This window comes from Urocitellus parryii, chromosome 10 (genome assembly GCF_045843805.1).
Source record: "Urocitellus parryii isolate mUroPar1 chromosome 10, mUroPar1.hap1, whole genome shotgun sequence".
NCBI lineage: Eukaryota > Metazoa > Chordata > Mammalia > Rodentia > Sciuridae > Urocitellus > Urocitellus parryii.
This window is the reverse complement of record NC_135540.1, coordinates 99620676-99645921: the sequence shown is the minus strand read 5'-3', so window position 1 is coordinate 99645921 and position 25246 is coordinate 99620676. Positions and strand designations below refer to the sequence as shown.

Below are 25246 nucleotides of genomic sequence, written 5' to 3'. Positions count from 1 at the left end.
ATAATTTTAATGTTGTATTATAATGTTTTCCACTGTTTTGTTTTTTGTTTTGTTTTATTTGTGGTACTGGATATCGAACTCAGAGACTTGTGCATTTGAGGTAAGCCTTCTACTGACTGAGCTATATCCCCAGCCCTGTTTTCCACTGTTTTAACAAACATCTTAAATGATTTAATGCATCATTCATTTTTTTAATATAATATTTAAATGATTTAATTCATCATTCATTTTTTAATATAATATTATATTTATAATATAATATTTAATGTAATATAAAGGAATGTGGAGAATCATGCCAGAGCTATGGAAAACCCATGCTTGGCACTTCAGATTCCATCCTGAAAACAAGGGGAAAACAATGAGGTTCTATAAGCAAGGAAGTAACTTAATATGTTTTATATTTTTTAAAAAATCATTATGATAGAAAATTTGGGGAAAAAGGATTAGAAGAATATGAGACCATATTTATGAAAAGTGGTTAGAGTATTCCTTCAGGAAAAAATAATGAAAAAGAATAGTTACCTGAACTAAGGCTATAGTCGTAATGATGATGAAAAAAATTTGATTTAAGATAAATGAAGAGGTAAAAAAGTAAATCAACATTAAGATTGGTGAAGAGAATTTTATAGTTGATGCATGATGATTCACCTTTCATATAAGACTTATTCATTTACATGAGTGTGATGCACATGTGTATCATTTCTATACCTAAAATATCCTTACTAATTTGATTCCAATGTTCTTTTCCCAAAGTACAGATACTGATCTATTTTTCATTCATCGAATATATATTTAGAATCTCCTGTGTTTTTCACAGTGTATTAGGATAAATAAGACAAAACTGGTTGGGGGAAAAAAAGACACAAGAATGTAGGGAAATCTAGCATACTTAGAAGAATTTTAAATATAGTGACAATGCTATATTTGTGTTTTGAAAATGTTATTCTATCTGCAATGGGAAAAAATTATCTGGGGATTAGCCAGAATATAAATGAGAGTGCACACTTGGAGATACAGGTGATGGTAATGAGCAGAAAATGTAGAGAGGTAAAGGATATAAAGATACAAGAGAGGGCTGGGGTTATGGCTCAGTGGTGGAGTGCTTGCCTAGCATGTGTGAGGCACTGGGTTCAATTCTCAGCACCGCATATAAATAATAATAATAATAATAACAATTTTTAAAAAGGTTCATTGACAACTAAAAAATATTTTTTAAAAAAGAAACCAGAGATATTTAGAAACTAAGGTACAAAACTTGAGAAAGGAATATAAAGAGTAAGAGAAAGGGAATTTCAAAATCTCTAGCTTGTAGTACCACAAATACAAAAGTACCCTTCACTGTGAAAAGTGATATTACAAAGGGAAAAGTTTGATTTTGGGGGAAAGTAGTTAAAGATAATTTGGGGGTTCCTTTGAAGTATGTAAAAATAGACACCTTGTTGTCAGATACACAGTATGTTCCAAATAGATGGGAATGTTTGGCCTGAAAAGGATGAGGGTTTCTATTTTCTCTGAAAATTAGAAATATTGCCAAGGAAGGACCAGGTGAAAAAAAGGAATTTAGAGATTGTTAAGAATGTGTGCATGTGTGTGTGTGTGTGTGTGTGTGTCTTTGAAATTATATAGATAATATTTGAATTTTTCGAGACTTGCTAATCGGGTATATAAACATAAATTTATTTTCGAAATAGGTCAGGTTTGAGGTTATCAGCAATCAAGAGAGAAACTGGGTAGTAGATACTTTATTTATAAAAGTGCACGAATAAGTAGGAGAGTTTTTTTGGGCTAAATTGTTCCCCCCAAATTCGTAAGATGAACTCCTAACCCCCAATAACTCAGAATGGAACTGCTTGGAGAGATAGGGTCTTTAAGGAAGTAATTAAAGTTTATAAGGTCATTAGGGTGAACCCTCATCCAAGGCGACTTTTAAGAAGAAGATATTACATCCCAGATGACCACAGAGGGAAGACAATATGAAAACTCAGGAAGATCACATTGATTTGGTGGGGAGAGACCTTGGAAGAAACCACTTGCCAACACCCCATCCGGACTACTATGCTCTGTATCTGTGAGAAAATGAATTCCTGTTGAAGCCACCCAGTCTGTGGCATTTTGTAAAGGCAGCCCTAGCAGATTAGTCCAGAGGAGTTAGAGGAATAATGACCTGGAAGCAGCAACAGAAAGCTACCAACTTCTGTTCCTAGGCTTTGAAGTTCACGGCGTAGACCAGATGAAGTAAAATCCACTTAAATGTACCATAGTGGAAATTAGTCCTCAAGGTTTCAATTATGGCTAGGAAGCTGAGAAGTACTCAGAAGATTGTTTGAGGACACAGAGGGTAATATGTGTACTTTTCCATTTCTAATAACTCAAACTCAATTCCAAGAAAGAAAGATTAAAAGGGATCAAACTCTCCTAGCATCTGATGTCAGGATATAAGCCAGTGGGCATTCTAATAGGCACTCCTAAGTACAAACTAAATAGTTTAATTAAATGCACTATTAAGATCAATCCAGATTTAGATAGCCAATTTAGATAGCAGCTGGTCTGGAATAAAACAGAAACTAACCAAAGACCTCTGTCTTTCATGTTTTCTCTATTTTCACATTGATTAAAAATATGGAATTTGTAATGGAATACAATTTTTTTAAAGACTTCCTTTGCATTATCAAAAACAATTGGAAGAAAAGAAAGAAAAAATGAAGGCAGACATACACACTGACTGATCTACAGAAAGACAGAAATTTCCTTAGGGAAGGATGGAAATGATAGAAGCAAAGCTCAATAAATATGAAAAAAAATGATAAACCTCAATACAAATGTTTATAAAGACAATTCAAGACTCAAATTGATTTGATAGAATGGTAAGATGTCATAAAGTAAGCTGAATAGACTTCAAAAGATGGGAACAAGATAAATGAATTTTTGAGGCCTTCCTTCTTTGAAAACAGAGAAAAGATTAATAACTGGAGTAACTGGGGGAATTATTTTTGATGAATATGATGGGGACCCACAGATGTGAGTGGTGGGAAGACAAAGTTAAAGGAATAATTCTATGTAATGGACACACTCTGTTGACCCCCACATGCTTTCTTTTCCAAGAAGCAATTTACCTGCAGCTCAGCCTGGCTTAAGAAGACAGAATATGTCACATTCCTAAGAAAATTACCTATTATCTACAGGAGAAATGCAAGCCTGAAATAATGTGGATAAGAGAAACCAAAGTTACTATGAAGGGGAAGACTTTGGTGACCCTTTTCACAGTCCAGATCCCAAAGCTCAGGGAGATAAAAATAATTCTTCCTAAGCATAAAAATCTATAAGAATTTCTGGTTAAGAATTCAATTAGAACTGGTCAGCATGAGCCAGAGTGACCTAGAGTTGTCATGGCAGTGGGGACTTAAAAGTCTGATGTCATCTTGCTATCAGTTAAAAGTCAACAGGTGGACCTGGATGGGTCTCTGGAAACTTCTCTGGGGTCCCCAGTAAAACTGGAGTGCAGGAGAAGCACACTGTCCCTCTCCTCTCTGAGGGCACCCACTCTTTCCCTTAGGAGTGTCCCCCTTTCCCATCCTTTCTAATAAATTCATGCCTGTTACTCTGAGTGACATGTCTAAGATCTTTCTGCCTTGATGGCAAGAATTGGGGTTTAAAGGGTGGATGGGGTTCTTCACACTGCCTCAGTTTCCAAGTAACAAATGGAAAAAGTTCTAAAACCAAGTATACTTGAAAGCAGGGGAAAGCTAAAAAGATCACAGAATAGTAGTTCCACTTCCTAAAATACTTGGTAGTTTTAAGAGGATAGAGAAGCAATTCTGCCCTGTGTAAAGGAGACAGGAAGTTGAAAATATACAAAGAAACAAACCCAATGAAAAGAAGGCAAATGATTTGTCATAGCCTATTATAACAGTCTGTTTCCCATGTGAAAATACCACCATCAGTAGGATGACAGTGGGAAGGGTTTAGTTTTATTTCATTTTCTTTTATTTTTTAATAAAAGGATGGTTTGGGAGAAACTTAACTACTTGTACTTGATGTAAAAAAAAAAAAAAAACTCAAGACGAAGTATTTTTTAAAAGTATGTTCAGAAAGTAAATATCTAAAACAAAGGGAAAGGAAACATTTAAATAATTTTATACCAGTAATATGTATTTTTCCCAGTCAAACCAGGGAATAAACGTATAATAAAATAGATTGGACTTTCTGAAACACACTTGAAATTTGGAAGGGAATTGGGATAAATCAGGGGAAAACAGAGGCCTTGGGAAATGGAAGCCTTGCTTTAGAGATAAAGGAGATAGAAACTGCTTTTCTCATGCTTCTGAAACAGTTAATGGACAATACTTATGGCTTGGAAAATTAAAACTCTAAAGTGAAGCACAACCTTGTGAAATGCATCTCTTCTTCCCCTTAATCTCTGAAAGAACAAGTTTTAAAATATGTGTAGCAGCACTTTGAATTCAGGTAGCTGTTGAGAATGGCCCTGTAGTTAGTTCAGCAAGGCTTCAGAAGAAACTTCCTCAGAAGGTAATAAGAAGGGAAGCCACGTAGCACATTATAAAATATTGGAGGTCCTGTTTTCATTGGAAAAAAACTGAAATAAGCCCCAGAGTTTGGCTGTGTGCAGAAGTAAGACAATTAATGTTGCCTGAAGAGTTGACTACTGAATATGTGAAGTGCCCTACTCCCAAATGAAAGTGGAAGCTCTGATACCAGGAAGAGTTAAGAATAAATTTGCATTAGAATGTGAAGCTTCTGCAGAGTTTTCTCATTCAGGGTGGTTTTGGATCCCTGAAAAGAATTAAAGGTATGGGGCTAGAGTGACTGCCTTTAGGAGTGGGAGAAGGCTCAGTCTATAGTTATTCATATAAACATACAAGTATGACCTCTATTGGTAAAAGGGTCATCACTAGGAATGAATTCAGAGTTTAATATTTTTGAAATTTAATTTCTCCCATCAGGAAAGGAATTTCATTTTTGTATTTTGGTTTTTCTCTGAAAATGTAATAGCAAGATATGATTCATTTTGTTAATGGACACTTTAACAAGGTATAATTGAATTCATTTCTGGGCTTTTAAATCTTTTGGTGCAACAAGATGAATAGCAAGACTCCAAAAAATTTGAAAGAGTTAATCAAAGAGGGATTCAATTTTCAAACTAATGTACAAATAGCTCTGAGAACACAGCTATTTTAGTGATCCCAGGAGAAGATACAGAATCAGCTATAGATAGATACTATAACATAGATATATTAGAAGTTCACACCCAGGTAGATTCAAGACTACAAGACTCCTCCCCACCAGAAAGGAGCCCCATATTCTGGTTGATTACAGTCCTTACAAGTTTATCCAAAAGCTCAGAAAAGAGTATCAGGATGTAGTGGGGAAAGATACTCTCTTCCTATCCTAGCCTAACCAAACAGCCTACCATTGTGGATAAAAACACAATTATGAATCTTGATTTCAAATTTATCAACATTTTTTCCTTGATCAATTATTTATTCTGCCTTCACTTAGATTGTTCATCTCCAAAATAGGGTTAGTAAGCATCTACTACCTGAAATTATTACTACAAGGATTAAATGAAGGAAGATAAATGTCAGGTAGTCTGACCTACCATGTTATAAGAACTCAATCAATTTTAGACAAGAGTGGAAGTATTAGGTCCAATTAAACACCTTTCTATCCACCTATACCAGATATGATGTCTCACCTATCTATGGGCTCACCTGTTTCCTAGGAGGAAAGCAAAGTGTACCAAAATGGTGAAGAACATTGACTCTGCAGACAGAATGTGGATTCAAATCCCAGTTTATATATTTTATATTTTAAGGAAGATACCTTCATTGTACCTCAATTTTCTTTTTCTGTACTTCATGCTGTAGGATTATCATCAAAATTTGATGAATTGATACTGTGAATAAAGTGCTCAGTAGAGTGCATGCACATGCTATGCCTGTTTAAGAGTGCATGACACATGCTAAATACTACTTTTATCAGTATGATGACAACCTAGGCATTCTGTGGTAATACTGTTGCCACTTCACCTAAAAATAAAAGTCTTTTCTCCCTTTCTTTTCAATTTTGTGCTCAACATGGCTTGGCTGTGTGGGAAATATGCCCGCCTGCTAGGGCAGCACTGATTCAGTTTCTCTCTATCCCTGCTTGTCCTCTTAGGTTTCAGTAGCAGTGAAGGGGCTTGGCAGAGTCAAAGATCCCACAGAAGCCATGCTCTGACTCATCCTTCCCAGTAATCTGCATTGGTGGACTAAGAAATTACAAAGATACTGAGTAGAGTATTTGGAAATAAATGAATTGACTAATTACATAGTAAGAACCTTATGGAATTGAAAGGAGAGATTTAACAGGATTCATGGTTCAGGTATTTGTGAATTACAATACAGCACCATTAAAGCCTCATGTTTTTATCACAAAATTTCCAATGTTCAGCATGTTTTTGATATTTTTTAAAATTCAGAAATACCACAGAGAAACACTACAAAAATATATACAGAGCTTAAAACCATTGATAAAATAAATTTCTACTTGTCACCTACAAAAAGAAGTAGAATAGGACCAAATGCAAAAAGATTATGTTAGTTTGCTTCCTTAAAGACAGGGATATAACATTCACATTATAAGAGGTCCTCTCCTTTCTATTTTTGAAAAAGAAATCCATAATGCTCTATATGATATATCTCTAAGTAATATAGTCCAGAATAAAAGCATAACCTATTATTCACCAATCCATAACATTGTAACATTATAAATTTTCCACATTCTGAATTTCCCCTCTTGGTATAAAAAATCCTGTAACAAGATTCCCTGTCACTCGGAGATCTCATCACTTAGGTAATCAGTATAATTCATTTCATAATCAAGGAGTACATTAAACAATTTATATAATGATAAGTCTTATGCTTGACTTTCTCTTCTGAATGTTACCCTCAAACTCATGAACTTTTTAAATTATTAACAATGTGTAAGATCAAGGATTAGTTAACCTCCAAAATTGATTTGTCAAAATACTTTTCAATTGCACAGTTTCTTGTCTGGAAGTAGCCTGTCCGTGGCACAGTCCTCCATGCACCAAATGGGCCAAAAAAATTAAAAGATACAACCAACATCTTCTTTTCCTCTGTTTGCTCACAAAAAAACTCCCTTTTCTACTTGATCTCAAATATCCAAAATGCTATGAAAAGGTCTTCTTCTAAAGAGCTTTTGAATTTTTTTTTTCAGTGAAGTGCAAACGAGAAATGACATAATAGAGGGAAAAATTGATCTTAAGTAACAGATCTTTTATTTTTCCTTTGCACAGTAACTCAATTTGTGGGCAATTTAACTAAACAAATATTTAGTCAAACGTGAAAGATACATACATTATATGGTTATTGTAGTTTGTTGTTTTGCTATCCTTTGTTGATTAAGTTAAAGTCTAAATATCTTGTAATACGTTAATTAAACTATAAAGATTATACAATAAACTGTTATTAGGATAGTTAAAAAGAATTTAGGAGATTCATATATGTTAAGATGGTTCAAAATATATTAGTTGAAAATAAACATCACAGAGAACAAACATTATAATTTCATTTTTATTGTAGGGCATGTCTTAAATGGTAGCACTAAATTAACAGATCCAAGGTAGACATGAAATTAACAGATCTTATAATTTAGAGGTAAAACAATTTGAACTTTACATCTTTACATACTTTTATACTTTAATAGCCTTACAATTAATTGAAATATATATGCATAAATTATACATATGCATATATGTTTGTGTGTGTTTGTAATATATATGCTTTTTTTTTTTAACTGAGAAAACAAATGTGCCTCTTTGGAGATGTGCTCCTCCTCATTCTCTTTTGATATTCACTGGCATTCCAACATGGATTTTGTAAAATTAACTAGTTAGTATTTGAAGTACTTTTACAATATCAAAAGATGAAGGGATACATGCAGAGCAGGTCAATCTATGGTGGGGCGGGCACTGAATGCTGAATAATCCTGGATGAAGAAGACAGAACTAAGAAAGAGATAACTGGTACAATGAAGAGAAGCTTTGACAATGATCTCCCAAAGTTACAGTTTTTGCAGCTATCTGAGCATATAAATTTTTTTTTGGATGTCTTGTATTTGAAGTAACCAATGTTGAGGAGAATTAAGAGGTTAGACCCTCACTTCAAAGAATAAGCCAATATTGCTCTCACTTGTTTATTCCACACCAGTGTTAAAATTATGTAAATTGATATCTTGCCTTTGTACCTGTTAATAGAACAGAGCATCCAATTCCCAGCAAGCTTTTCCAACAGCTAGAGTTACCACATGCCATTTCTGCAGGCAGTTCCAACAATAAAACATCAAGCTATATAATCACTGTGCAAAAAAGCCAAAAGATTCAATTAAGAATCTCATACAAAAGCAAAAAGCCTTTCTTTCCTAACCATCAGCCTCTTCTCACAATTCATTTGTATTCCCCATTGCTGTTATCCTACCATCAAAAGTTCTATGTCTGAAGCTCAAAGCAAGCTTGAATTAAACTATAGTCATGCAAGTAAATGTCAGCCTTTTCCTTTCTACGACTTCCACATTTCATGCTTTGTTCTCTTTAACAAATGCCTTTTATTTCTGGTAAATGACTATTATTGAGTTCTCTTTATTAATCCTTTATGGGCTGTGTGTGTGTGTGTGTGTGTGTGTGTGTGTGTACGCACTCACGTGCTCGTGCATTCATGTGTGTTATTAATTTATGGCATAGGATAGCACTGATATGTGAGAAAAAAACATTTTAGGGGATGTAAGCCCTAAAAAACCACTGGGCCTATAATCCTAAATGGCTTGGGAGGCTAGGGCTGGAGGATCACGAGTTCAAAGCCAGCCTCAGCAAAAGTGAGACACTAAGCAACTCAGTGAGACCCTGTCTCTAAATAAAATACAAAATAGGGTTGGGAATGTGGCTTAGTGGTTAAGTGTCTCTGAGTTCAATCGCCAGTACTCCACCTCACTCCCCCCCCCCCAAAAAAAGTCACTGGGTATAACCAGTTAACACTCTCAACTATAGACTTTACTATTAATAGACTTCATAAAAATCTGCTCATCCACATGTGTCAGATCTACCTTCACATTTCAGAAAATACAGATATGCAAAGAGTTTCTTATTTGCTAAAATATTTTACTGTGTAACCAATGAGATCCCTATGATAAAGCCAAAAATTACAAATAGTTCCACTTACAGAGACCTCCCCTGAGGATATTAAAGACCAAAACTTGCTGCCTTCTAATTTTGGATTTCATCCATAAAAGTAAGATATCTTTGGAATGAATGAGGTTTATAACCATAAGGCAATTGCCAGAAAATAAAGCATATTTAATTTCATTTAAGATCCAAAGTGGCATTGCTTCATGAGAAATGTAGTCCCACTGAAATTATATGGCAATGTTTTGTTGAGTTTAAATCCTGTAGGAAGAACTCATTTCACTGTACGTTCATCTAATTGAATATTTTCCGCTGACAGTCAAACAAAGATTGTGTTTTTTGGCTAACTGCCAAACATAAACTTTTGAAGTGTTGTAAGTGACATGTTCTGAATACTGTGAGGCTGCCGTATATTTATGAAGTGAAGGCTTGCAAGGCTGACATGGGCTCAGGAAGCCCATCCTTCAACCATAACCATCTGGAGTAACTTCTAGTCTAGTCTGGAGATGTAAGCTATATGTGTGACTCAAGACAAAGAATTGTTTGCTACATTAGACAAGTACATTAGAGGCTCATTCCAACAACTAAAGGAAATTCAAAAAAATTTTTTCTCTCCAAAGCACATTCCAGAACCATAAAATCATTCCTCATCTATACACACATCAATACTCATAACTAACAGAGCTTTATATGTGCTGATGTCTAAAATGTCATATATGTGTGTGTGTGTGTGTGTGTGTGTATATATATATATATATATATATCATACTTATATAATCATCACATTCTAAAGTGTATGCATTACATACTTACATATATAAGCCTGAATCTGCATAGATAATTCTAGAAAATATACAAGAAATCATTATATAAAAGACTCTGAAATGTGTGACTGAGAAGTTGGGGATTTTTGAGGGAAATCTTTATTTTTCACCAGATGCCTTTCCAAACTGTTCATTTTATTTTGAGCAGCATTTACAATTTTATGATTTTTAAAGCTAGTTTATAAATAATTCTCTGTAGAATTAAATAAAATTATATTAATTATATTTCCACATGAGCATAAAATTAATATTATACAAAAAATCAAAAAACTTCAAAAGAAAAAAATTTGTTTCATTTACAGATCTGACAATGCTGAACAAAAAATTCAGAGTCTGGTTTTCTTGTATTGTGTACACACCTTTAAGAAAAATTTAACTTTTATATAAAACTTTTATTTTATTATGGAACTCTTGACCCAGAGAGCACAACCCATACAAATAAATATTTACCCCTACTGATGACAGAAAACCTTCTCTTACTCTGGGCTAATTTAGCAATATTTCCTAATAGTGAAATGATTACTCTTGGTCAACACTGGGAACTTCATCTCCTTGCTTATGGTTTATATATAAATTAATGAGAACTAGTAGTATCTACACAGTGAAATAATTTTGAATAATCTAGAGGCTGTTGCCATAAGAAATTGGCACCAGAAAGAGATAAATATTGTCAGAGTTTGGCTCCTTCTAAAAAATTCAAGGTGTCTCAGAGACCTTAATAAAATACTCTCAAGGTAAAAGTGCAAATAGGCAAAGGTCAAGGGATATGCCTCAATTTCATGGAATATGCCCTCTGCTTTCAGATAAATAGCAAGAAATATAAAAACAACTTGCCTTCAAGTAATTCATGGAGAGTCCAAAGTGCAATCACAAAAAAAAAAAAAAAAAAAAAAAAAATCAAAGGAGAGTTAGATCCTATGAAGACAAACCAGACTCTCCTATGATTCTTAGCAGTGAGACTACCATTACACCAACACTGAAAACTGAATCCTCAGGTAGAGTCAGAATCACTATGTCCATTCTGCAGTTCATTATTTCCAATAATAATAGCCATAGCCAGGCCCCAGATGTATATACTTTTTTTCTGAGAGAATTCCCATACATCCCTTTCTCTCTCCTCACTTTCTTCACTTATTAACATCTTGCATTAGTGTGGCACATTTGTTATGATAATTGATACATTCTTATTAAATTCCATGGTTTATATTAGCGTTCCTTCTTTGTGTTGTACATTCTGTGTGTTTTGAGGAATGAATGATGTCAGGTATCCATCACGACAGTGTAAAATAGATTCACTCCATTAAAAATCATTTTTATTCTACCTTTCCATGCCTCCCTTCTTCCTCAAACCCCTAGCATTCACAGATTGCTTTATTGTCTGTATAGTTTTTGTCTTTTTCATAAAACCATATAGTTGGAATTTTACAATACATAGCCTTTTCAGATCAGCATCTTTCACAATGCCAGTCTGCATGTTGCCTCCAAATCTTTTCATAGCTTGACAGCTCATTTCTTTTTATCACTGAATAATATTCCATTATATAGCTGTACCACAGTTTGTTTATAAAGTCAGCCTTTGAAGGGCATCTTGGTTGCTTCCAGATCTATGTATCTTTGAGTAAAGCAACCTTTCTGTCAGCCCTTTTTGAGCTTACCTGCTATTTCGCACAGGTGATTGGCAGTACCATTATGCTACTCTCCCACCTTTTGTTGGGAAACTGAGTAACAGATAACTTAGCTTTAATTTCTCTAATCCCCTATTGCCTGTGAGGTTTTTTTCTCCCTTAGCCTTTTTTGGCATTTCTTGGATAAAATAATACTTGTTGGATTCACTGGATCTCTTCTGCCAGAAGGTCCACTTTTCTGTGTACCTTCATGCTTTAGAAATGATGCTTAAAATGGAAATGAGTTTGTCTTCCCTGGGCAGCCTCTGCAACAGCAGGAAAAGGTGGGGAGAGTGGCAGATGGGGATCAGACCCAGAGGTGGATCTGAACCTGGACATCAGCGGCAGAGCACAGATTTGCCTACTGGCTGGGAGGAAGCATAAACTTTTGAAGGTGCAAGATACTCTATAAACCATAATGAAAGGAATGACCTGCAAACATCCAGTCACAGGACAGCCATCACAGGACAACTGTATTTTTGTAGTGAATTAACACAATTAACTGTTGCAATCATGATGTCTAAAGAAAAGAAAAAACAACCTATAAGTATGATAAACAAAGCTTCTAACTATAACATGATTTCAGATTATGCAGTACATCCAAAGAGCCCTATAGGCAGAAAATCACTGGTTTCAATTTTAAATAGAGGTCAAATTCAATTAAAAGAAAACCTAATGCACCTGTGGTCAGATGAGGTTGGTTTTATAAACAGGACAATACTAACATGAAGCTGTGGAAGAAACACTGGTTTGTGCTTTCTGATCTTTGCCTGTTGTATTAAAGAAATGAGAAACAGGAGGGTATCCTAGGAAGCATACTATTACCTAGTTTTCAGACGGCTATGCTAACCTCGGAGGATAACATTAATTGCAAATATGCTTTTAGGGCAGCCCATCCAAACATGCAGACATATTATTTCTGCACTGATACAGGAAAGGAAATAGAGTTGTAGATGAAAACCATGTTAGATGCTGCTCTTGTACAGACAGACCTGTGAAAAGAGTGGATAAGATTACATCCAAAAGTATACCAAATAAAGAAAGCAATAAAATTCCCAAACATAGAGTGCTAATTAAACCAGAGGCCCCAAAACATCGCCCCTCCAAAAAAAAAAAAAAAAAAAAAAAAAAACAAGGAAATAAGCAAAATTGAAGAAAAAAAGACATTAGAAGTTGAAAAATATGAATTTCAGAAAGAAGGTCAAGATAGACCTTTAACAAAAATTAATAGTGTAAAGTTGAATTCTTTGTCATCTGAATATGAAAGTGGGTCAGCATGCCCAGCTCAGACTGCACACTACAGACAAGTCAATGTGAATAGTTCAGAGAACAAAACAGTCAATGTCAGCGTGGCAGATCTTAGAGGTGAAAATCACCCAAATATAGGGCCTTTGCATGCAGAGGCTGATCTAGTCACACAAAGAACAAATTCAAATGCAACTGTTGAAACAGTGGATTAAAATCCAGAAAGGGAGGGGACATGAAGAAGAAAACAGAGGAGTAGTTTCTTACCAAACATTACCAAGAAATATGTCAAGCCACAGAGCTCAGATCATGGCCCTCTACATTGAAGGTTATAGAACACTCCCAAGAAACAGCAAGAGGAGGCCTCAAAGTATCTGCAGTGTAACCCCTTCCAGTCATGGCAAGACAGTAGGAGTTGGAACAGAAGAAAAATGGAGGTCAATGAGAGATGACACTATGTGGCAGCTCTGCAAATGGCAGCAGCACAGTTCTATAATAAGCAAAGCACCCTCCCTCAACCCAGTTCTGTGAATATTCCCAAAACTATGGTTAATATTTCTGATGCACTCTATTCCCACATCACCTTCACTGCTTACCAGTGTTCCTCCCCTCAGCGAACATACAGATCAGAAGTGTCTTCACCAATTCAGAGAGGAGATATGACAGCAGACCTTAGACACAGGGGTCATTACCCTAAGGTAAAATGTGTTCTACTATTGTGTTAGCTCACTACTTAACAGATGTTATATTTTCTTTCTAATATACTATTCTTTAAAATGAGAGAAACAGGAGATTAGAGAGAAAAGAAAGGCTGTTCTTAAGTAGAGAATCTAAGTTTGCAATGCTTCATCTCTTAATACCATAGAAACAATTCTGTCAAGCATTGTGCATTCTTTTCTGTCTGTCAGCATATCTCATTAGCTCTCCATGTGGGTTAAAGACCACATGCATTTTTATTTTTTCCTTACACACTTGGAAATTCTACACCTGTCCTTTTCCGGTATACCTGCAGTTTTGTATCAAGCTTGTCCGTTTTTTTACTAGGCTTTACCTTCTAATCAAGTGACTGGCATGTTGAGAACTCCTTGTATACCCAATTCAACATTAGAGAGTAGCAATATTTAACAATATGCACATTTAAAAATTAAAACATAAGTAAAGATCAAAAACAATGGGGATGAGTCTACACTTTAGTGACCTCATGGAAAAATATTAAAGGTTCTCATATAAACTTTGCTTTTGCAGATTCAGATCACAATGACTGACTCACTAAAGTCATAAAGGTAAGTCTTATTCTTGCTCATTTAAATTAAGTATGTAGTTTGGATACCAGCATCCCCCAAAAAAATGTGGTGAAGGGAACAAATAAAAAAACAGCTTAAATTTTAGATCTCTTATATAGATCTTAAATAATAGGAACATGAGACTCATCATTTTTCAGAAAGACTGGGACTGATAATGCTATTTGTCATTTCATAAATGTGTACAAAACAATCACATCTTTAGCATAAGCCAAGCTTTTTAGTAGATGAGATTCCTGTTGAAGGTATCAATCATTTTAAATATTTTTTGAATAATTACCACATAAATTAATTTATTGAAATATCACTAAAGTCATTTTCACTATTATGTTATAGATTAATAATAATTTCTTCATATACTAAAACTAACACAATTTTATAAATTAAGTTTCTTTTATATATATCTAACCTCTACTATGAAATTTATGTCAGAGACTTCATTCAGTATATAGTGACAATTAATTTGTCCTTCAGATCCTTTGTTAAAACCTGCTCAATGGAGCTGGTAATACAGTTCAATGATAAAGAACTTGCCTATCACTGGGATTGAATCCCAGCTCCGTGAAAAAATAAAATAGGCTAAACAAATAATGTTAGCTTATATTGAAGTATCAAAAAATTTCCAAATATCAAGAAATCAGGAACATATTACCTTACTTTCTTAAAATATCACATGACTCAATTATAAGAAAATACAGTAAAAATGAAATGATAAAATTGAAGAAAAAGATGTGGTAAATAGAATAATATCCCACCAAAGATGCCATAAAAATATAATCCCTTGAATTTATTTATATTTATAATGCAAGAGGGACTTCGGAGAAGGGAGAGTATATGAGATTATCAAAGTGGGCCCTTGTAATCAGAAGGGTCTTTATGAGAGGGAGATAAGTGTGGAGAGAAAAGATGGAAAAATGGAATGAGAATTCAGAGTGATGTGGGTACTTGCCAAGAAATCCTGCACAGCTTCTATTAGCTAGGAAAGGCAATGTCTTGTCAGGCTGCTAAAACAAAACACCATGAACTAAATAGCTTAACAATGGAAATTTATTCTGCAGATCTAAAGTCTGGAAAGTCCAAGATCCAGATACCAGCAGATTTGATGTCTGGTGAGGGCTTGGTCTCTGGTTCATGGGTTGTAATTCATAGCAGTATCCTCACATGGTGGAGGATGCAAGGCAGCTCTCTGGGGTCTCTTTTTTAAGGATACAAACCCATTCATTAGGGCCCAATCCTATATAACAAGCATTTGTCAAAAGTCACTGCCTTTTAATACCATTTGCTTGTGGGTTAGGATTTCAACCTATGAATTTGGAGGTTGAGGGGACACAAACTTTCAAACCATAGCAGAGAAGAGCAGACTGCCCTCTTGCTCTGTTGACAGCTTGATATTGGTCCTGTAAAAACCATTGCAGAATTTTAAATATAAATTATTTAAAATAATTTATATTATTTTCAGCCACTATGTTTATGATAAATTGTTCCTGCATCAAAAGGAAACTTAAAACGTGGTGTTTGCCAATCACTTCCTCTCAGAGCCATCTTTTGTTGTTTGTATGTTCTACTCTGCCTTCAGGTCCTCCAGATTCTATAGTATGTAACCAAGAAAAGGCTGTATGGGAGAATGGAGAGTAGGAAGAAGACAGGGTCCAAAGCAGTATTCAGGAGAACTCCTTCTGGCTGTCTCCTCTATATGCAGCTCTTATTAGATAGTATTCCTTATTTAAAACAAAAAGCAATAATTTATGCATGTCAAAGATGTTAACATTTTAAGAGAAGCTATTTTACAACATATATATTTCATTTCAGTGCTAGTTACTAGCTATCCTACACTTCAACATTAAAAAATAGTAAATTAGTTAAATCTGCACATTTAGTTTAAAATGTTAACCAGATTTATCCAAGATTCTTGCAATCTGCTACCAACACAAGATCTTCTATTATCCAAATCTCAGATAGTTGTGCTATAAACTTTTGAATTTTTATAACCTGTTACTATATCTGAGCTAGAGTTTTACTTATAAATGTGCAGCAATTGTCCTTCCTAACATGAATCTGAGCTTTCATGTTCTAAACATCCTATCTACTTTCTTTTCTTTTACAGAATGTTATTGCATACATTTAAAAGGTACTGCATGACGTTTTAATATACATGTACCTAATAAAATGGTTCCTATAGTCAATCAAATAAACACATCTGTCATCTTAAATAGCTATACACTTGTGGGAGAGAGGCAAGAGCACCTAAAAACTACACTTTTAGGAAAAATCCTGAATTTCATGCAAGTATCATTAACTATGGTTCTTGGGTTACACATAAGATCTCTGGATTTTTTCATTCTATGTATTTGCTTCTTTGTATCCTTGACTTAAAACTCCCCATTTTCTCACCACCACCACCCCTATAATCACTGTTTTATTCTCTATCTTTGTGTCTTTGACTTTTTACACTATTTTCCTCCTTATTCCACATTTTAACACTCTTGATATCCAACTTCAATCTGACTTGAAAACACTTTCAATCCTTCTGGTCCACTGAATACTATTCTATCTTATCTCAAAGCAGTCTGTCAAGGAAATGGTCTTCAAAGCTAAGGCACATGCACTTAAAAAAAAAATATATATATATATATATATATAAAGACAGCTTTCATAATGCACAAACTGTTAACAAAAGTCTAAAGCAAAATACCAACTGATCTCATAAAATTACAAATGAATGCAAATATATCAACAACAAAAATAAAAGGGCAGTAAGTGTTCTGATGTCAGTGTGTTGTCCAAGTGCTATTTTTCAAGGCAGCTTGGTTGCTCTATTTCTTTAAAATTTTAAGGAAATATCCTAGTTTCAACAATTGTTGAGTAACTTCTTATTCTAAATAATTTTTAAAAATCTTTTTTACATGAGATATTTATCCATAATTTCAGTGAAATATTCTCTACCAGATTTTTCTACCAAAATGTATTTTTTAAAGTACTTTATTTTATTTTTCTACTAAAAATGACATTAACCTTCCCAGATATGAATTTAAAATATGTAAAATCTTCATAGTATGGAAGAATGCATTACTCATAGACTAAATACATCATCAACACCCTCTTCACTTCCTCTCAGAACAAACTGGGATTTCACGGTAATAAACTCTCACAACATTTTTTTAAACATATGCCTATATAAATGTATTTCTAGCAGGCAAATGGAAAAACAGCATTAAGCTGTATTCAATTTGAGTCCAATTTGGAAAAAAAATCTGAACAAATAGCATTGCATAATTTGCATAGTGCTTTTGGAAAAGCAACAGGATGTCCAAGTATGATTGAGATTGGTCCCTAAATCACAAAATTACATCAACTCCAGGAGTTATGGTTACTTTCATCAGAGAGGTGAAAGTTGCCTGCTCAGTGAGATTACTTTCAGCAATATGCCAGTGCTTGTTGCCATATGTTCCAAGTTGTAAGATGTCCTGTTAGAATTATGGATGCAGTTTTGCAGTCAGGAAAATGACAAATTCCTCTCCCTTGAAGACATTAACTTTATTTCACTTTGTTCTAACATTGTGTACAGACAATGAGAATGATATAGTAGTCCCCTGTTTTCTCAATGAATATAATTCAAGATGAGTTTACTGCTAAGTTCTTATATGGTATCTCTCTGACCTTATGCATTCCAACTTAACTCTCAGCCTTGTCCTCTACCAGTGTTTTCTCACCTAAGCTATTCTGTTATTCACTTATTATTTACTCAACAATAGTGAAGCATTATTCATTCAATAACAAAAAGTATAATTTAGTATTATTGCATGGGAGTCATACCAGAGCCAGATTACAAGCAAGTAACCATCAACTTAAATGGACACTAAAAACACAAGGCGTATTTCCATAAAGAACTCTTCACACAGATGATGAAATCCCTAAATAAGCAGACACTTTTATACCATGACATACATCAGGTTTCATTGTCATTAATTAATTTTAAGGTTCTTTTCATCTTAAATGCTGTGATTTTTGTTTAGTCCAAAATAACTTGATTCTTAAACTTACATATTAGGGCTTTTAAATTTTTCATTCTCAAATAGAAAAGTACCTTTTTGACCTAGGATTTCTAAATCCACAAGATCATGCCATCTTCTCAGCGATTCTACTCTACTGCAAATTTTATTTTTCTTTGCATTTAATTAACCCATGTATATTTGTTGGCTTCTGTTTTCAAGACCCTTATATAAAAGTCTATCTCTTTTTCTGAAAGCATTTTTATATGTTAGTAATTGTTTTGTCCATTTAAAATCATAAACAACTAAGAAGCACAATGATGTATTAATCTTCTTTGAGTCATCTCCTTTAGCAATTTTAAAAATTGATTATGAATATGATGAAAATCTGCCTTCTAAGAAATATTGAGCATGGAATTTCTTTATTCAACTTGGACTAAGCATCTGCTATATGTCCAGCATGTTAGTGGCAGGGTATATGTGGCAGAAAAGATGCCCTGCTCTTAACAGTGCTTATGTGCTAGTTGAAGACAGAAATTAAGCAATGAATCGTAAAAAAATCATGAGGCAAACAACAGGTCAAGTAGCAATGTAAAACAAGATGCTATGACAGAAAATAAATGGAAATAGGAGATCCCATTAGTCAGAGAATGAAAGGAGGGATCTCTGAAGAAGGGACATGTAAGCTGTAATCTACATGATAAGATGGCAGTTAATGCAGGGATCTTGCAGGTGAGCAAACAGCAGCAAATGCCAATACAAGGACTATATGGCACTTTTAAAACAGCAAACAAAGAGGTCTTCCCTGCATCAGAGCAAGCCAGGAAAGGGTTGTATAACAATAAGACTGGAAGAACAAGTCTACATCCCTCAGAAGGTTCATGGTACATGGGTTGATTTTTTGAGTTTTACCTTACATAATAAGAAACCTTTAATAAAGACAAGTGACATGATTTGATGGACTTTTTAAAAGACGCTTTCTGGGAGTGAAACATATGTCGGCAAGACTGAAACAGAGTGTTCATTAGTAGATTATTATAGCAACTAAAAAGTTCAGTTACAATAGACATTGGAAAAAAACCTAAAGGGATATAATCTGTATTCTTTGCAATACTATTTTTAAAGTCTTTAAATACTCACCCATATACTCTATCATTTTTTATGCTGGAAGAATTTTATTGATTAACATATCACCAACTCCTCCAAATACCAAATGAGCTCTTTTTGGTTTATATATTCATTGTTGGTTTTGTTTGTATTTTGGTATTAGGGATTGAACTCAGGGGCATTCAACTACTGAGCCACATCCCCAGCCCTATTTTATTTGTATCTTATTTAGAGACAAGATCTCACTGAGTTGTTTAGTACATCACTGTTGCTGAGACTGGCTTTGAACTAGTGATCCTCCTGTCTCAGACTCCCAAGCAACTGAGATTACAGGTGTGTGCCATTTTTGTTTTTCAATAAAATGAAGAGTTGGAATACTTGTATCATATACATTGTATTTTAAACCTTTAATATTCTATTTTCCTCTGATGCAAATATGTATCCTCTTTATTGGAATGTGAAGTCCATTAAATAACAGCAAATCATAAGTATAATACAATTGAAATAGAATGATCTAGTCATTTGAACCTTCCAGCATGAAACTGCTGCCATACCTGTCCACATTTCAGAACAATGTTAAGATCCAGTTTTGTCTTCTTTTCTAGATATTCATATATAGACACTCTGTCACAATACTGACTCTGCTTTTTAAGTTGATATGGTCATTATTTAGTGATCTTTATAAGAAGAATATTTTCTTTGATATTTCAGTTCTTAGAAAGAGGAATGGTTCTGGAGGTAAGATACAGAAGATAGAGAATTTGTGCATCTGGTACCACAGCTGAAGACAATGGTGTTGGCTTAATATGATGATGTCATTATATCCTCCAAGCATCATTAACTCAAGGCTTTGAGTAAAAGAAAAGAGGTTACTTAGCTACCAATCATTCTCCTATATTGTGGCTTTTTTCCTTTAATTTGTTGTCTTTTGGAAGATTGACTAACCAACAATTGGATCTTGAAGCTAGGCTGCGATTTCTAAATTTCATTCAGATCTTGCAATCTTACTAGCCTGCATGGAGAAAGGAAGCATGTCTGTAAAAGGCAGAAAGCTAAGACCTTCCTGGATATTTACAGCAATTACTAAAACATAGTGAATTTCACATTTCTGTTAGAGAAGCGATGCTGAGTAGAGGGGGTATATATGGGAAGCTGGGCCAACTTAACAGGAAGATCCTTTGTAGTGAAGGAAAATGTGGGTGGATTTAGTTACAAAGCTATAATGAGGGCCAGGAGCCTAGATGGAGATTCAGTCCCAAGGAGCAGTAATAAGTTATATTGCAAGACTTCCACAGCCTCCTCTCTACTGCTGCAATAAAGAATTCATTGCAGTTAAAACTAGAACAAGATTTAAGCATATTCTGCCTGCTTTGAGATCCATCATCACCCTACTTTGCCTGGCAGATACGCAGAAACCAAATCCTCCATCCAGCCCACCTAGAGTGTTGACAGACCAGGAGAAAAGACATTCCCCATTCTTCAGTTCAACAGTGACATGTAGAGCTAGAAGGAAAAGGACAGCAGTAACTATACAGAACTACTTGTGGCAAACACATCAAGTTAACAGCTGTCATCTGCCTTTAACTCTACCCAAACAATTTTAATAAACAAATGTGACAAAAGGGGTTGTTCATTCACCAAGGTTAATTTTGCATGCTAACTATTTTGAAAGAAACTGCTAAAAATGAAGAAGGGTTACAGGAATGGGGTAGTTTCATTCATATGTCTTATGTATCAGGAATTCTGGAATATGCATGCCACAAGATTCTGTTTATAAATAATTTCTTAGAGGCAAGAGAAGGAGAAACAAATGAGTCAACAATTTTCTGTTTCTCTGATGGGATGCTGGTGGAAATAAGCCTTATAAACTTCTATAGTAAGTAAGTTGCTGATTCAAAGGTAACTAAAAGTTGGCCTTGTTTTATAGCAATGGAAAATAAGCTTATCATATTATAAAATCAATACTTGCTCATGGAAAAGCATTCAAATAGTTTAGATATTAAATAAACATTTTCTTTCTTCCCAATCAACTCACCAGGATCCCTAGCCAGGTAACACAAAGGTAGACATTAATAACAGTTGCTGTCATATTTTTCCAAAAATTTGTAATGAATGTACATTTATGGAGATATTCAGTTTTTTAAAAAATTAAATCAAAAGCAATACTTTGAACTTGTTTTGTTATTAATAACATTTAGAAACAAAAATTCTCGTATGCTTCTATTAAACTTATCAAAGTAAAGGCTAACATTTATTTATGGCAGAATCAGAAAGCTGTATTACAAACTCATGAAGTTAGCTGACACACAGGCACTTTCAATATTTAAGATTATCTGTGACTGCTTTTAAAGTAAGTAAATAAGTTGAAGGGAAAATAAAAGAAAGAAACTTCAGCTTTGGTCCCCAAAATATCAAAAAAGAAATCATAAGGGCTGGGGGGTTGTATCTCAGTGGCAGAATGCTTGGCTCATACATGTGAGGCACTGGGTTTCATCCTCAGGACCACTTTTAAAAATAAACAGAATAAAAGATATTAAAAAAAATCATGAATCCAAACTGTCCTCCATATGTTTATATATAAGATATATAAAGATATATGAGATATTTCCACAAGTGTGGAAATAAGAATGAATATGGAATATTAATTTTTAAGAGCAATATTATTTGTACTATGACTGAAAAAAATATTTGAATAGCTATAGTAGGTAATATTAAGTAAAGAAAAGCTAAGAACCTCACTATTTGGATTCTCTTAATACATAAGTTATTCTCCAGAATGTAAGTGTTTGAAGGAAGCATAAACTCAATATCCTGCTGCTGGAACATCATCCCAGGAGTGAAATTTACATGCAGAATTTCTGGCTCATGATCAAGAAAACTTTTATACTAATAAATAAAAAATATATATGAATATATATAGCGCTGAACAGGACAATGGAATTCCCAATGAAATGCAACCCCCTCCTGTATATGCAGACAAGCCATACATTTCAGGAACATTTACCTTCCCTGCTTTTAAAAGTCAGTATTAGTAACTTTCCAATATCTTGGTGCAATGCTATCCACAGCCTCAAACCCTCATGGTTGGAGACAGGATGGATTTTTTACAAGTCTAATTGCAAATTATTTTAGAAATGATTCAGTCAATTCATCTTCTATCATTAATGAGAAAGAACTGAATGCAACCTTGCATATCATTTAATCCAAGAATATCCGCATGTTTTGGCTTGCCATGTTCCCCAGTGAAATGTTGTTTTCGGTTTACCATTATGCGTCTAAAATTCTCATCAAATAGCTTCGCAAAAGAATCAACACTATTTGCATGTGCTGTACTCAGCTTGTGAAAGCATGGTTTTGATAACTGCTCTAGTATCTTTTACATGGGAGGAAGTGAGAGAGAGTATATAAAAACAAGAGATCTCATCCCTGCCGGAGATCTGTTTACTCTGTGGTGGGTAAGAGTTAATTTTGAAAATTTTCCTGCAGCCACAGAAGAAATAAGTTTGAAATAAAATAAAACAGCTGAAGGGCCTTCATTCTGATTGGAATCTGGATCTGTTGGTCCCAAAACAAAAATCCTACACAAGGTCCTTAAAGAGCCGCCAAGTGAACCCCAGGAGGAAAAAAGACACAGTAGGATAAATGTGTGTTCCACTAAAGGAAATACATTGAAAAACTGAGTTGTAAGTGGGATAGGGCCCAGAAGAAAACATAAAGTATTCATGGGTTGATTTCAGGGAATTCAAAGATATAAACTTTTATGTGAAGTTGTAAATGATCCATACAAAAGACCAGGGAAATGGAGAAAATGATCAAAGAAAAAAGAAAAAAAAAGTACATAGGATATTAACCTTGCAGAAACAGCCTGTTTGATTTAAAGAACACAATCCAGAAAGTAAAGGTAGAAGATGAAATGGGAAATACGAAAGGCACTGAGATAGAGGATAAAAGGTTTTATGGATAAATAAAGCAGGGATAAGGTTATAGGAACTGTAGTTGCCTCTTGAGAAACCAAAGGCAGGCAGGTAATGGGCCAGGGAGACAGGACAGAGTGCCTTCTGCCCCTTTGTTCCACCAGAAAGAAGAGTAACACACATTCATTTTGTCCAAAGATAATGAATGAGACACTGGGGTGGGAGGGGGGTGCAGGAGGGGCAAAGTTAAAGGTAGTGTGCAAATATGGAAGAAAACAATTCTGAAGCTAACTAAAATTAAAAACCTGATGAAAGCATGTTATAGATACAACATCATTTTTTGAAGTGTCCTTATGATATCATTTTACTTCAAGTTCAGTGTAGCTATAACTTCTTGCAACCTTAGCAATGGTATAATACTGTAACAATCTAGAGAGAATTTAAATTATCAACAAAATACCTGCAGAGATCTCATAGTATACTTACCAAAATGTCTTTGTTAACTGCTTGCAATGCATTTCTGTAATACTAAACCATTTATATTGTTTCTATAAAATATCTGAATACTTTCTGTTCCTTAAAGATCCAATTTAAATTGATCACAAATATTGTAGAAGTGGTTAATGTTTTATGTCAAGATAGTGAGTTATATAAAACATATTTGCTTATATTCATTATGCTTCATTTCTCTAATTTACCTATAGATGACCAGAAAGCAGTCATGCAGTTAAAGCTGAAAAGCAATTGCAAATCAGAATGTACTTTTTAAAGGCATGCTCTCTATGTTATATCCCAATATCCCATAAGTCCCTGAATCTTATGGTATTGCATTTTCCTACCCACATTAGAAGAATTGTCTACTTTGAATTTATTATTTTCTACAGCCCTTTACTCAATCAAAATCACTGAACCCATGCACATGAGGTTGTCTTCAGCAATCTTTTATGAAAAGAATAAAAAGGAAATAAATTCAGAGGTGTTCAAGTTCTTGCCATTAATTCCAATCAAAATTAATATAACAATTATTATATGACATTGAGGAATTGTAAAACTGTAATATCAAAAAGTATTATTTTCATGGTAGCATGAAAATACTGCAGACATATTCCAGAGTTACATAAAGCTTGGGAAAATAGCTTTAATATATTCTTCAGAAAATCACCTCAAATATCTGCAGAACATTATTTAAAGGAGTGGCTCTTCTTCAATGATAAGTTTTACAAGCTCTACAGTAAATGCTTTAAATTGCAGCAAAAGTTTAATAAAAACACAGATACCAGGACATCATCCCTCTTATCTCTTGTTCCTGACTAATTTCACTAATGCCTCAAAGTGTTATATTCAAAGAGAGGACCTCTGTTGACCATTCAATGTTAAATTATTTCCCATCAGTAAGTGCTCTATTAAGGTAATATGATTTATACAATCTACACTGCAGCATAATGTTGATTTTAAATTGATTCAACTGTATAATGCATACATTACCATCAAAGCAAATATCCCAGGCTGCATAGACTGATATAATGCAATACTCTGTTGATATAATTAACAATATAAACAATTTACTCTCTAGTATCTTGCTATGCAGCCACTAGATTCTGAAAATATAAACTGATCATCTTCTATGATGGCCAATAAGCATCTGATTTTTGCCAAAAACAATATTAATTTCAGTGCCAAAATATCACAATTGCCAGTTCTTTACTAATTGTTATTTTTCAATTAGCTTACTATCAGGAATATAAATGCTTAGAAAGTTCTCTTAGTGAATGGTGTCATTCAGATTTCTCTGATTTCACTTTTGTTTTTAATCAGCAAGCTTAACTGTAACTTGTAAATCAAATATCAGTAAAGAATTAGGTGTCCAAGTAATTTATTCTTACATCTTTCTAGCCTCATTCAATTTAATAAGATGTGATATAAAATGGCCTTCATAAGGTTAAGGAAAATAATAAAAGAAATAGGGTTTTCTGCGAAAACTAGATTTTTTTCCTATAAAAAAA

General features: G+C 34.1%; 1 pseudogene; it reads left to right on the top strand.

Annotated features, from left to right (window-relative positions):
- Positions 1 to 12200: 12200 nt before the first annotated feature.
- LOC144257197 (pleckstrin homology domain-containing family A member 5-like) lies at positions 12201 to 14213 on the top strand (annotated as a pseudogene).
- Positions 14214 to 25246: the final 11033 nt, after the last annotated feature.